Source organism: Girardinichthys multiradiatus, chromosome 20 (assembly GCF_021462225.1).
Source record: "Girardinichthys multiradiatus isolate DD_20200921_A chromosome 20, DD_fGirMul_XY1, whole genome shotgun sequence".
Classification (NCBI taxonomy): domain Eukaryota; kingdom Metazoa; phylum Chordata; class Actinopteri; order Cyprinodontiformes; family Goodeidae; genus Girardinichthys; species Girardinichthys multiradiatus.
The window spans coordinates 46701724-46714111 of NC_061812.1; positions in this window are offsets into that span (position 1 = coordinate 46701724).

A 12388-nucleotide genomic window follows, 5' to 3' on the forward strand; every position below is an offset into this window, starting at 1 on the left:
CGCAGGGATGCGACCCTCTCATCCACTGGTGTAAATCCCAACACGAGACGACTGAGCTGGGTGGCAACAAGCAAAGCCACCCCAAAAATTCCAAGAGGTTTACATTTTGATAGTAACTATTCATTTAGTTTCAATCTTACTTTGTAGTGAGCAATGACATTTTATGACAGTAACGTCAGTCTCTCATAAACTTTAATTACCTGAGGAGCCGGCTTCACACTGCACAGCACAGGGATGATACATGCCAAAATCTGCTGGCAGCATAGCTACCAAAAACCGAAAAGAAATGGCCGGTAGCTTTCAGAATACAACTTAAATGCCAAATTTATTTATATTGTGATTAATGATTATATTATTTAATATTTAATGAAATAATAATTCAGTCTGTTAAATGTTGTCTTGTAAATTCCAGCCCAATATGGCGGTGGTATTAGGACAATAGAGAAAAAGGTGAATCAAGTTCTGGCATTACTGAACAGCACAACTCTTCACACACAATGTCTTAAATACAAGAATTTATTAACAAAAATAATTAAACTCCAAGTTAAACATATTTAAATTAACAAACTCTTTACTAGAGCAATCCAATTAAAACTACCAAGCAAAATGAAAGAATCAATAAATGAACGACCTAAATACAAATGAAGGAACAATGGAATCAATTAAAATGGTAAAAAACCATGACCAATAAAATGATGTAATATTACGATTTAGAGTTATCTATGTTTGAGAACCAAGGAGGTTCTTGAGGAACCTGTAAATTAGGTTAAGTTAGTCTTAACTAACTTAGAACAATAATTGGTATACATTCAAACCACCAGTCATAATGCAAGATTAGAGCAGATAAAACATTATTTTAATAAAATAAATTTTAAAGAATGATTTACTGAATAAAAAACAACATTCTAGGTAATTAATTCTCAACATTAATTAATTCTTAACATTAATTAGCTGTCTTTATTTAGTAAAATAATATTTAAAGAAATTTAAAGAGGAATTTAAAGAAATATTATTTTGAATGGGAATCAACAACCTTTCTGGATAAGTTATTCTTAATGGTGTTTAATCAGCTATTTCATTTAGTAAAATAATATTTAAGGAAATATTATTTTTTAGATTGTAAACTAATAACCTGTCGTATGAGCGCTGGATTATTTGATGCAACAGATCATACTTAACTTTGTGTTTGCTTCCGTTCGGTGGGTATTCGACCGTCAGATTGTAGTCAAAAGTTAAAGAGTTAAGCGTTCTTGCCCACAAGGACACATTCACGACTGTTGCCTCTTCTGTCCGAACTCAGTTGAGAGTCGTGTGGATTGAGACTGCCATGTTGGACCAAGGTGTGTTTGTTCAGACTGAATGACGTCATGGGGAGTCCAGCTATGACTCCTACTCTTATAGCCCTACCTCATGGCTATGGCCCAACATTTATATAGCACATTTAAAAACAAGAGTTGACCAGAATGCTTCCCAGTTACACCAACAATCATACACTAGCAAATGGAATAAAACTCACATAATCTGCCTGGTTTTGAGTTGCATTTACTTTCTCTGCACTGCCATGTTGTCACTTGCTTTGTTTCAGTTTATTGAGAATTATTAGATTTCATTCTTGTGTTTAGATTACATCCTAGGATTTCGGAGTTAGATGTTTTAGTTGATATTTCCTTGTATATCTGTTTTGCCCTGTTAATGTTCTTTAGTCGGTTTCATTGTTTAGTTATTTATATCCTTTTTGATATTTTGTTATTCCCCTGGATTCCCTGCTCATTAGTGTTAATTTACCACTCTCATTCAGTTGCCTGCATTCCCTCTTCCACCAGCTGCACCCGATTCTCTCCTTGATTAGCTTCCTCAGTTCATTGGTCCATTCTCCACTTCCCTCAGTACTTATACTCTCTGGTTTTCATTGTTTGCCCCTGGTTCTCCTGTATACTATGTGTTTGCTACCTGGCTCCATGTCCTTTATTCAATCTGGCTTGCCCTTGTAAGTTGTTCCATTTTCTTATTATTATTAAAGAAACACTCTCACCATGCTGCTCCCGAGTGTTGATCTGCACGTTGGTCCTACAAATACACAGCCTTATATGACAAAAACTGTAATAACAATACCTTAAACTGAAAGGGGTGGAGAGAGGGGAAAGACTCGCAGCAAAGGTCGCCTGGTCCGTGAGTCAAATCTGCGACACCTCCATCAAGGACTAAAGCCTCTGAATATGGGTTGCGCATTTTACCGCTGCGCAATGCCTGACTTAGATGAATCTTGACCATCCCTAGAGCACTGATGCTGCAGAGTTATTTAATTACCTCAGGGATTTCAAGACCGCTGCTTGGCACATCAGCCTCTGCTTCTAAGATGGAAGATGTATCAGTCAAGCTAAAACAACTCACACTAATTCTTCAATGTTTTGGTGCAACTTCACCTACTTTTAGGGTCCCTTGAGAGGGACAAAGATTTGGTGAAAAGAAGACTCCAATGACACTTGCGGTCATTGGAGTCATAGGGAAGTACAGAAAATCCAACTTTATTAACAGAGCAACATGTTTCAGCTTGTGGCTTGCATCATTATCATTATACAACGTAAAATTCTAATCAACCAATCACAGTCTAACACATAAATAGTCTGTGGTGTATGAGGTGGTTTATCCACAAGCCTGTGAGCGATTGGTTGATTTGATTTTTTTGTGATATACGTTTTCTTTACTTAAATAAACAGTTTGGTGCTTTCTGATGAGCCTGATAAAGATCAAAATCCTAAACATATTATATGACATCATTGAGTAATGTTTTTTTTTTTTTACCTATAGGTACAAATATGTCATGTTAACACAAACATGCCAGAAAATTAGGTACATCTTTGCAGTGCTGCAAATTAACAAGCTAGTCAGACATACGCTATATCAATCCACCTCTTCAGCTGATGATAGGTGAATCAGCTAATTGTAACATTTTCAAACAACTATGAAATTGGGAAAGCACAGAAACATAAACTCTTCAAGGCTGCCATACAATTGATCATCTCATCAAGAGTTCTGATAAAAATTAAAAAGAGAGATCATATTTCTCCTGTTTTAGCTTCCCTTCATTGGCTCCCTGTTAAATCCAGAATAGAATTCAAAATTCTCCTTCTCACATATAAAGCCCTTAATGATCTAGCTCCATCATACATCTGATTGATCTGATTGTTCCATATATTCCTAACAGAGTACTTCGTTCACAGACTGCAGGTTTACTGGTGGTTCCCAGAGTCTCTAGAAGTTGAATGGAAGGCAGATCCTTTAGTTATGAGGCTCCTCTCCTGTGGAACCAGCTCCCAGTTTTAGTCCATGAGGCAGACACCCTGTCTACTTTTAAAGCTAGGCTTAAAACTTTCCTTTTTGATAAAGCTTATAGTTAAAGTAGCTTAGGTTATCCTGAGCCAGGGCTTGACATTAACTTTTGTGCTCACCAGCCACTGTGGCTAATGGTTTTCCAGAGTTACTAGCCACTCAGCATTTTCACCAGCCACAATTTTGTTGTTGAGAATTTATGCTTGAACTAGATTTACAACATTTTAAATGTAAATGACCCATTTACACAATCATATCAAGACTACATAAAATGTTTACCACTTTATCCACATTATCAAGTATTCGGCTCCGACAAGGTTCTGTGTAAAGCTCCTTTTAAATGAAAATGTGCAGTGATCAGTGTTGCTAGGTCTCATGAGAGAAACAAGCAACCAGCTCTATCAAAACAAGCCCCAAAAAAAAGCCCAACTGTGTAAAACAGTGTAAATGTATACATTTATTATGGCATTATACAAAAGCAACAGCAAAATTTTAATTAACATTTTACCATAAACATTTTGAATAACTTAAAATTTGGAATAACAACCGATCGAAAGAAAAGTGCATTTTGAATATTTAACAGCAAAATGACAATAAACATAAAAAAAACTTTATTTAAAGTCTGTTTAAAAGAAAAGGCATGATGAGCACATATTTCACACTGCGGAATCAGAAGGGAGACATCTCCCATCTCAGGTCAGATCCAGTCTTTCAATGCGCTGTCTTTCTCCCACTCTGTATTAAAATCTTTCCATATTTTCCCCATTTACTGCATCTCATTCTCACGCTGTCTCATCACTCGTTTCCCTGTCACTCTGGGTTCTGGCGTGAGTCTAGTCAACTCTGGTGGGTGCTATAACCAGGAAACAGCAGCGTGGAAAGGACAAACTATCTGCCACTTGGGTTTTACTTTATTGTGGGAGCTGGGAGATAATCAAGGGGTTTCACTCGGAAAGAAAGCCAAGTCCCAACGTTTTGCAAGCGACTTTAGGGAAAACAAGCCCAAAGCCGCCTATAATAAACGGACTTGGCAACACTGGCAGTGTACAAATTAGAAACATTACCGCCCGCACCTCTTCACAACAGTGTTCTCCACAGGGGCCACCTGTCTAAAGCGACGTTGGTCATGAACAGACCAGAGAGCATACACTGTATGCAGGCAGTGCTCATGGGAGTTGTAGTGTCACGATTCAACTTGTTTATTATTTCAGATGCCATTTGAGAAAACTACAATTAAAAACTGTATATATAATTTAAACCGCTAAAGTGGCTTGTCGGAGTGGTTCACTGCGAAAATTCACTGGCATTTGGTGGGTGTTAATGTCAAGCCCTGTCCTGAGCTTTCTCTGTAGTTCTACTGCTGTTTAACCCTGTCTCTCCTAGACATAGCAACTTGCTGAGCTTCTACTAACTGTATGTGGTCTCTTGCATACTCTAGACTTGAAAACTAGCTCAGAGTTCATCTGCTTAGCTGTGTTTCTCTACTAGATGAAGCCACTTAAGGAGCTACAACCATAAATGTTTCATTTTTCTTTCCTATAGAAAGTACTACTGGATGAGTGCTTCTGTGTTCTTTTTTTTTGTCTTGGTCGGTAGTGGCAGATGGCCGCTTACACTGAGCCTGGTTCTACTGGAGGTTTCTTCATGTTAAAAAGGAGTTTACCTCTCCACTGTCGCTTCGTGCATGCTCAGTATGAGGGATTGCTGTGAAGTCAACGCCAGTGACTGTCCACTGTCTCTACATGCACATCCAGGAGGAGTGAATGCTGCAAGTCACTGACTCGATGCAATCTGCTGGGTTTCCTTAGATAGAAAAACTTTTAACCAATTTGAATAATAAACTGAATCTGACTGCACTGTTTGATAGATAGGATTAATTGGAATGTATGAACCTGACTTGAAATCTGTATGATTTGATTTAATTGACTTTGTAAAGGGCCTTTGAGACTACGTTTTGTGAATTGGCGCTGTATAAATAAAATTGAATTGAATTGAACTATCGCACAATCCAAAAGTTTACTCCCTTCTTGGCAGAGCTAGAATCGACTGGAGATTTGCAACTGAGCTGGCGGATTGATACAGTCTGTGGGCTCAGCCAACATCACCTAGAAAAACATTCAGCTGAAAAAATCAGCACTTAACGTAGCAATAGTTTTCACTAAAATTGTAGACTATTAATATCATCTAACGATAGATGGGGGCTCAGGTGATAGGAATTTGTCCTGTAACTGGTGGGTTGCCAGCTCAAACCCTCGCTCTGTCCATCTCAGTCTTTGTGTCCTTGGGCAAGACACTTCATCCGCCTTGCCTGCTGATGGTGGTCAGAGGACCCGGTGGCAGCCCATCTTCTGCCAGTCTGCCCCAGGGCAGCTGTGGCTACAATGTAGCCTACCACTGTCAGTGTGTATGAATAGGTGGATGACTGGTTGGAGTGTAAAGCTCTTTAGAGTACTCAGATTTGATAAAAGCACTATACAACTTTAGGCCATTTACCATTTTACCACAATATAGTGTTGTATCCCACTGATATGATCATTTTCGAGTTGATTTTGCTCAAGTCAGCTAAAACTGAAGGTGTACCACTAATAACTTCATAGAACCTCATTCAAAAAATCCAAACCAACACTTCAATGATCAGTAATGTTTAAATGCATCTTTTGTGAACTTTGTCTTGAAAATTGTAGATTCCAGTATTTATACTGTACATCTGTGGGATTGTGTTAGTACCTTAAATTATGCTTTTTGTGTCCAAACTGCCCCCTGGGGGCCATTTGCAGAGTTCTGTATCATTTTGCCCCAGACCAAAATTCAAGAATTGTATAAATTTGTTTTGCCAGTACTGGTGGTTAATGCAGATACACTCTTAAAAAATGTTAAGGTCCAATTTTCACAGATGAGAGGCATTTCACAAAATGCAAATTAAAATATTCTTACAATGTATTCATCTTTTATCAGCCATTTATTTGTTTTTTTATTTATTTTGATTGTAAATAGGACTAAAATATCAAGTTACTTTTATACTGAAAAGCTGAAATAGGCGCACCTATTTATTAACCTTGGCTAAATAAAGCAAGAATTAACCATATCCTGGTCTTTTTTTCTGAAAACTCAAACAAAAGAATCTAGGCAAAGACAAGCAACTCAAAAAATTTAGAACATGCTTTTTTTGTACCCTTTTTTTTACTGGGGAAACCCATTTAAGTTTCGGATCTACAATGATTTACAGGGCCCTATTCTAGAGAATGTAGACTAGTTTTCTTGTTTCCATGAAATACATAAAAAGGTTTTAGATACACTTTTTCACTTAATGGGTCTCTTTATTTTCATGACTATTTAAATTGTAAATTCTCACCAAAGGCAACACAGCTATGAATGAACACACATGGAATTATGTTGTAAACAAAAAGTGTGAAATAACTAGATTTTGCAAAATAGGCCCCCTTTGCTTTGATTATTGCTTTGCACCCTTAGCATTCTCTCAATGAGCTTAATGAGGTGGTCACATAAAATAGTTTTCCAGAGTGTCTTAAAAGGACTTAATATTCCAGTCATCACAGCAAAGGGAAAATAAAGTTTATTTAAAATTTTTTGTTTGCTACCAAATTCCTCTTGTGTTCCTTCAGTGTTTTGGTGCCTTCAGTAAGATTTACATACAATGTAAATAGTTATTAAATAGTTATATATATATATATATATATATATATATATATATATATATATATATATATACAGTACAGACAAAACGTTTGGAATTTTCACAGAGTTTTTTTTATTTACATGACTATGAATATTGTAGCATCACACTGAAGGCATTAACGCATGTGGAATTATACACTGAACAAAAAAGTGTGAAACAACTGAAAATATGTCTTATATTCTAGGTTCTTCAAAGTAGCCACCTTTTGCTTTGATTACTGCTCCACACACTCTTGGCATTCTGTTGATGAGCTTCAAGAGGTAGTCACCTGAAATGGTTTTCCAGCAGTCTTGAAGGAGTTCCCAGAGATGCTTAGCACTTGTTGGCCCTTTTGCCTTCACTCTGTGGTCCAGCTCACCCCAAACCATCTCGAATGGGTTCAGGTCCGGTGACTGTGGAGGCCAGGTCATCTGGCGCAGCACCCCATCACTATCCTTCTTGGTCAAATAGCCCTTACACAGCCTGGAGGTGTGTTTGTGGTCATTCTCCTGTTGAAAACTAAATGATGGTCCAACTAAATGCAAACCGGATGGAATAGCATGCCGTTGCAAGGTGCTGTGGTAGCCAAGCTGGTTCAGTATGCCTTCAATTTTGAATAAATCCCCAACAGTGTCACCAGCAAAGCACCCTCACACCATCACACCTCCTCCTCCATGCTTCACAGTGGGAACCATGCATGTAGAGTCCATCCGTTCACCTCTTCTGCGCCACACAAAGACACGGTGGTTGGAACCAAAGATCTCAAATTTGGACTCATCAGACCAAAGCACAGATTTCCACTGGTCTAATGTCCATTCCTTGTGTTCTTTAGCCCAAACAAGTTCCTTCTGCTTGTTGCCTGTCCTCAGCAGTGATTTCCTAGCAGCTATTTTACCATGAAGGCAAGATTCACACAGTCTACTCTTAACAGTTGTTCTAGAGATGTGTCTGCTGCTAGAACTCTGTGAGGCATTGACCTGTTCTCTAATCTGAGCTGCTGTTAACCTGCGATTTCTGAGGCTGGTGACTCTGATGAACTTATTGTCCGCAGCAGAGGTGACTATTGGTCTTCCTTTCCTGGGGTGGTCCTCATGTGAGCCCGTTTCTTTGTAGCGCTTAATGTTGTTTACGAGTGCACTTGGGGACACTTTCAAAGTTTTCCCAATTGTTCGGACTGACTGACCTTCATTTCTTAAAGTAATGATGGCCACTCGTTTTTCTTTACTTAGCTGTTTTTTTCTTGCCACAATGCAAATTCTAACAGTCTATTCAGTAGGACTATCAGCTGTGTACTGTATCCACCTCCTGCACAACACAACTGATGGTCCCAACCCCATTTATAGGGCTTGAAATCCCACTTATTAAACCTGACAGGGCACACCTGTGAAGTGAAAACCATTTCAGGTGACTACCTCTTGAAGCTCATCAACAGAATGCCAAGAGTGTGCGGAGCAGTAATCATAGCAAAAGGTGGCTACTTTGAAGAACCTAGAATATAAGACATATTTTCAGTTGCTTCACACTTTTTTGTTCAGTATATAATTCCACATGTGTTAATTCATAGTTTTGATGCCTTCAGTGTGAAGCTACAATATTCATAGTCATGAAAATAAAGACAACTCTTTGAATGAGAAGGTGTGTCCAAACTTTTGGTCTGTACTGTATATATATATTTACATTGTATGTAGATATATATATATATATATCTACATTTTATGTATATATACATTATATATATATACGTTTTATGTATCTATACATTATATATATATATATATATATATATATACAGGGGTTGGACAATGAAACTGAAACACCTGTCATTTTAGTGCGGGAGGTTTCATGGCTAAATTGGACCAGCCTGGTAGCCAGTCTTCATTGATTGCACATTGCACCAGTAAGAGCAGAGTGTGAAGGTTCAATTAGCAGGGTAAGAGCACAGTTTTGCTCAAAATATTTAAATGCCCACATTATGGGTGACATACCAGAGTTCAAAAGAGGACAAATTGTTGGTGCACGTCTTGCTCGTGCATCTGTGACCAAGACAGCAAGTCTTTGGGATGTATCAAGAGCAACGGTATCCAGGGTAATGTCAGCATACCACCAAGAAGGACGAACCATATCCAACAGGATTAACTGTGGACGCAAGAGGAAGCTATCTGAAAGGGATGTTCGCGTGCTAACCCGGATTGTATCCAAAACACATAAAATCACGGCTGCCCAAATCACGGCAGAATTAAATGTGCACCTCAACTCTCCTGTTTCCACCAGAACTGTCCGTCGGGAGCTACACAGGGTCAATATACACGGCCGGGCTGCTATAGCCAAACCTTTGGTCACTCATGCCAATGCCAAACGTCGGTTTCAATTGTGCAAGGAGCGCAAATCTTGGGCTGTGGACAATGTGAAACATATATTGTTCTCTGATGAGTCCACCTTTACTGTTTTCCCCACATCCGGGAGAGTTACGGTGTGGAGAAGCCCCAAAGAAGCGTACCACCCAGACTGTTGCATTCCCAGAGTGAAGCATGGGGGTGGATCAGTGATGGTTTGGGCTGCCAAATCATGGCATTCCCTTGGCCCAATACTTGTGCTAGATGTACGTGTCACTGCCAAGGACTACTGAACCATTCTTGAGGACCATGTGCATCCAATGTTTCAAACATTGTATCCTGAAGGCGGTGCCGTGTATCAGGATGACAATGCACCAATACAAACAGCAAGACTGGTGAAAGATTGGTTTGATGAACATGAAAGTGAAGTTGAACATCTCCCATGGCCTGCACAGTCACCAGATCTAAATATTATTGAGCCACTTTGGGGTGTTTCGGAGGAGCGAGTCAGGAAACGTTTTCCTCCACCAGTATCTCGTAGTGACCTGGCCACTATCCTGTAAGAAGAATGGCTTAAAATCCCTCTGACCACTGTGCAGGACTTGTATATGTCATTCCCAAGACGAATTGACGCTGTATTGGCCGCAAAAGGAGGCCCTACACCATACTAATAAATTATTGTGGTCTAAAACCAGGTGTTTCAGTTTCATTGTCCAACCCCTGTACATTTTATGTAAATAGTCCAAAAGACAGAAAGTTTGGACACCACTGTACTACTGTATTAAAAAAAAATATTTTTTTCTTCCCTCCTTAACTGCAACCTCACCATCCTCCTTTTCCCTGCTGGTTTTATATATCATCCTGGGTGTACTGGCAGGGGGCATGGTACTCTGCTGGTGCTGCCAGTTACCTGGTAGGTTCCTGTGGCGTGTCAGCATGTGTTGCTTCTTACCATGCTGTAAGCCAACCTGTGCTTCCTGCCTGTTCTGTGCATGCAACTGTAAAAACACCAAGGAACACCGAGTGGCAAAAGTCACCCCTCACACACCGGTAAACAAGACCCCCATGGTCCCACTGGCCAGCACTAACAATAATCTGTGTTAACTGTGTAGATCACTGTTGATTTCGTGTTTGCACCTTCAGAGATATGGTGATGCTATGATCAGTGGTCATAAAAATTTATTTAATTGTGGAGGTTGATCCAATGTGGTCCAGTATGTGACCTTGATATTAGCAGAAATCAGAAGTGTACTAGGGTCTAGAGAAGCAGAGTTTAACTTTTATTGCCTGTCCAGCAAGCAATAAGTTCCCTGCATAAGAATTACTGGGGATGTACTAAGTTTGTTTCGGTGGCTCTCTTTCTGCAAATAATTTCACTCTGTAGTACCAGTGAAGCTTATCTAAACTCTTGCAAGTTACCTGTTCTGTCGGAACATAGCCAACCAAGCCAACAGTGACAACAAGCATCAACCAGGGAGAGGCAAAGAATTGCTTATTATTACCTGAACATGCTTGCAGCACACTCCTTAGTCAGATGTGATTCCCAATGGAGAAGATAATATTTGCCCTGGACTACTTTAGCAGGTTTATAGTAACTGCCTTGCTTATGAAATGCGGGTGATAGCACAGCTGTTGTAAATCTTTAAACTGGTAAAGCAGGGTATGGTTTACCTGTGTCATTTGAATGTGAACTATTTTGCTGAATCTTATAAAAGCAGTTTATCCACAGTATAGTTTACAAATGTCTCCTGCTCAGTATAAAAAGTGCAGGGTCGGTTTAAAAAGAAAAGGCATTTCTGAACAATATTTTTTGTTTAATGATAATATATTGCTGTTTGTGAAATGGATATGTGCCTTAAGATGACATTTGTTGTAAATTTATACTACACAAATAAAGCAAACTAAATGAAATATTAATCTGAATGAATTTAATCATCACTTGGTTGTGAACATGCTGCTTTTGGTCTGTTTCTGAAGTCACAATTCAGTCAAGCAGTGGTTGTGTTTCCGGTCTACATCTTTAAGCAAAGGTAGGCAGAAACATGATGTACACAATTTTTGATGCAACATTTCAGATGTTTTAATGATGAATTGACCATGGAAACATGCACAGTCCTACGCTAACGTTAAAGGCATGCTGGATAATAACTGACAACAGTGTGAATTAATGTTAAGCCCAGAGACACATGATAACCAATTAATACATCAATAAATCAATAAATGCATTTAATTATTATCATTATATATTGCCAATGACACAATGCAAAGAAACTGCATAGAGACTGGGAGACTGTTCTAGCCCAAGATGATGACTGGCTCATCAGCCACTTTACGGTTAGGTAAATGTGCTTGGAGCTTTGGCCTATCATTGAGTGTACAACTATGAAAAGCTATGCACTGCCCATACACGTACAGCTGCTGACCACACTGGGGATTCTGGCAACAGGGGCATATTGGAATTATCTGTACGCCATGTTAATCTAGACACAATTCCATTTCACAGGTCAATATTAAAATGCAATTTGGGTCTATAAACTGTACAAACATTGCTAAAAGCTTATATTTGAAAAACATAAAGATTTTTTAAGGTTCTGTCTGAGCATTTTCTGTAAATTTTAGTTAGACTGTTTGTAGATGTGTGGATTCTTGTTGCATTTTTTGTTGATGTTTTAAAGGGATGTGATATTTCTCCAAATCAGCAAATATAGTATCATTGAAGGGTAATTTCTTCCCTCAATCGTCTGTTTTAAACACTTAGTCTTGTAAGCAACATAATGCCACTGCTGTCTAAGGAAACACTGAAACATCACAAAACCTTTTGCAACAGTATAGGTATTAGACAGATTCTCTTATAATTATGTTCTAGCAGATGGCAAAACCAAGGCTGCTGTTTCTTTGCAGGGAAAAAAAGATTTGTTCCAAATGATTTTAGGTTTACAGTTTGAGCACATTCTTTGAGCACCATGGCAGTTGTGAAGTTATTACAAGCTCGCAGTGATATGACATTTTTGCTAATGCAGGTAAGGAAACTACGACCGAAAAAGAAATC